This window comes from Tupaia chinensis, unplaced genomic scaffold (genome assembly GCF_000334495.1).
Source record: "Tupaia chinensis unplaced genomic scaffold, TupChi_1.0 Scaffold000361_1, whole genome shotgun sequence".
Classification (NCBI taxonomy): domain Eukaryota; kingdom Metazoa; phylum Chordata; class Mammalia; order Scandentia; family Tupaiidae; genus Tupaia; species Tupaia belangeri.
Window position 1 is genome coordinate 184,054 of NW_006159857.1, and position 3,457 is coordinate 187,510.

Below are 3,457 nucleotides of genomic sequence, written 5' to 3' on the forward strand. Positions count from 1 at the left end.
GCGGCCCCTTGGTCTGACTGAGGCGGCGAGGGCCTCCAGAGCTCCGTCTTGAGGGCGGACGTGAGGGACGGGTGTGGGCAGCGGAAAGTGCCCGCCGAGGCCCTGGCTGCCAGCCTGTCAGCCTCGACTCTCCTCTGCTCACTCCTGAGCCCAGGCGGACTAGCGCCAGAGGGGCGCGGCCAGCCAGGTGGGGACCCTAGGGGTGACCGGAGGGCCCGGCCGCCGGGTGGGAGCGGGTGCGGACGTAACCTGCGGGGTCCAGGCTTCCTGTTCCGACCTGGCGGGTGACTGTCTGCCCGGCCCTGCCAACCAGCTAGTCTAGCCGGCTGCGGGCGGCTCTAATTTACTTCATCCTCCGGCGGTTTGCCATGACCGCCTCTCCCAGCTGCTTCCCTGCAGCTGTTCTCTGGTCTGTCAAGTTTTCATCACCTGGTTGCGACTTGTTATCATTCACTGAGAATTTCATTGTTAATCTGTGTGAAGCATAGCTAGGGAATAAACTGACTGATTTCATCAACTTTTAGTGGGTGCTGTTTGCGGTAAGTGGTGATTGTTTAGGTATTAGTTTTTAGGGTTTGTGAAAGATGAGATGCCTCATATTAAAAAGTCAAACTGGCATTCAGACTTGATTTGGTTAATCTGCCAACAGAAGTGACTTTCTCTGTAGTGGATGCTTTTATGATCAAAAGAAATGTATTTTTAAAATATTTCTAAAGAAAAGTTATGTAAGAGGAAAAAACCCAACCAATCATGGACCTGTGATCTTATGTCTGAGAATAGATATTAATTTCTGGTACAGACTTATAGAAAGAAACCTCTAAAGTGAGTTTATGATCTAGATACCCTCCCAGCACCATGTAACAGATTGGGTAACTGAAGTCCAGAATATTAACTGGATTTGCTCAAGGTTATATAGTTTTGGACTCTTTATTTGACTGTTGACCTTTAAATTTAAAGTCTTATTATAGAGTCTGATAAAATCATTTACTTTTTTGAAAAAAGAATTATTTATTTAATTCCATTTGTTATTATTTATTATTATTTTAATTTGACCAGAGAGAGAGAAAGGGAGAAAGCATGCCTCCAGGTCTGGGACTTGAACTGCAGTTGGCTTCTAGCATCCTTAACCACCACACCACTGGCCAGCCCCAGTTATTTACATTTACTGTTTTCACACTACTGGAATGATATATACTCCCCCCCCAACTTGTCCTTTTCTTTCACTTTTAAATGTATTTTGGATACTTCTTATTCTATGGAAACATTGTTTCTGATACTCAAGTCATTAACTTTTTAATTTTTATATTGTTAAATACACTTTTATGTTTATATCTCATTTGATTAAAAAGTTCATTTTTGAAAGGATAGCATATAATATACTTTAATATTGTAACATATCCGTTTGTTGTGTTATTATTAGTTAAGTCATATGTATGAAAGTGCCTTTGCTTTTTTTCTACATTGTCATAGATCAGGGTTGTTAAAACGAGACAGGAAAGGTTAGGACTGTCCTAGGACCAGCCGTTGGCATAAAGGCTATGTCACTGGACTTCCATGTAGTGGACCATGGATTGAGTCCTGGACCCGGTGGCTTAAACTCACTCTTTCTGGCGAATGCTCATGCCTTATACCAAAAACCTCTGGGAGGAGGGGAAGAAGCAGTCTGTCCTATCATTTATCACATGTATTTCAAAAACGAATTAGATCTATTCTATTGTAAATCAGTTTATTTTAAACTATCTGGCCAGCAGGTGGCGTAGTGGTTAAAGTGCTGGACTTCACCCATGATTGACTGCAGTTCGAGTCCTGGATCTGGAAGCTTGATTTTTTTTCTCTCTCTTTCTTTCTGTGGTGAGCTCATGTGCTCACAAAAACAAAACAAAACAAAACAAAAAAGTTATTTTTTAATTTGCCAGAAAGCCTGTGCACTCACTAGAGAGAGACAGGGATGGGGGAGAGAAAGGGAAAGTGAAAAAACAAGTCACCAGGCCCAGGACTCAAACCATGGTCTCATGACTCAAACTGTGGCCATATGGGAGTCTAACATCTTAACCACCATGCCACCTGCTGGCCCCCAATTATTTTTTCTTGGTCAGTACAGGCATAGTGTCGCTCGACCTCTTGAAACAGCACAGCTGGGCCCTATGTGTTTTTTTTGGAGAGAAGATCTTGTGTTTATTCGTTTTATTTATTTATTTATTTATTTATTTATTTGACAGAGGTACATGTGCTCACTGGGGAGAGAAAAGAGGGAGAGAAAGTGAGAAAGCCACCTCCATGAGGGATGATCACATATTAATTCCTTCTCCATTTTTCCTTCCTGTTGCAGTTTTGGGCATGCACACATTCACCCCATGTGTGTTTCAAACTGTCAGGAATGGGACTTGAACTGCAGAGTCATCCTTGTGGGATTCACCCACCTTAACCACCACACCACTGGCTAGCCCTATTTATTTTTATTTGCTAGTGTGTATGTGCTTCTGCAAAGGGAGACAGAGCAACAGCAACAGAGAGAAAAAGCCCCCACCTATAGAGAGTAGTGAAACTGTAGTCCCTTCCGCATTTTTTCATCCTGTCAGGAGTTGGGGCATGCACACATACACACCCAGAGTGTTTTCCAAGCCATCAGGTCTAGGACTCAAACCACATGATTGCTAGGTGGGATCCAGCTTGCTTGCTTGCTTGCTTGCTTTCTTTCTTTCTTTCTTTCTTTCTTTCTTTTTTTTTTAAAGAATGATTGATTTAATTTTATTTATTGTTATTATTTTTTAATTTGACCAGGGAGAGACAGAAACAGAAAGAGGGAAAGCAAGAAAGCAAGCTGCCATGTCCGCTACTTGAACTGCAGTTGGTCATGTGGAAGTCCAGCACTCCAGCCACCATGCCACCTGCTGGCCTCAGGGATCTGGCGTACTGTTTTTTTTGTTTGTTTGTTTGTTTTTTAAGAGAGGTTTCTGCTATAGGCTGTGTGCACTCATCAGAAAGACAGAGAGAGACAGAGACAGAAAGCGAGAAATCACTCCCCAGGGGGGATGGCCACGCCACAGTCCCTTCTCCTCTCGGGATCTTGGGCATGCACACACATGCACCTGGTGTGAGTTTAAGCTACCAGGTCTGGGACTCGAACTGCAGCCAACTACATGGGAGTCCAGCGACATAGCCATTGCGCCAGCTACTGTTCCCAGGGATCCAGCTCTCTTAACCATCAGACCATGGACTAACTTGGAGGTCACATTATAACCTAGAAATTTAAAACACTATTTTTTTTTTTTTTAAGAATTATTCTGTTTGGTGGGAAAGTGAGAGAAAGGGAAAAGAGGGAGAAAGGGAAAGCGAGAAATAAAGTTAAATAATTATTTATTTTAATTTGACCAGAGAGGGGGAGAGAGAGAAGAGGGGGTGGGGGAAAGTAAGACCCCAGGTCTGGGACTCAAACCATGGTCGGCCATGTGAGAGG

General features: G+C 43.3%; 1 protein-coding gene across 3 annotated transcripts in view; it reads left to right on the forward strand.

The window, feature by feature from the left end:
• The window catches only part of MOB4 (MOB family member 4, phocein), a 64,703-nt gene that overhangs the window by 18,102 nt on the left and 43,144 nt on the right, over nucleotides 1–3,457 (forward strand). The window lies entirely within an intron of this gene.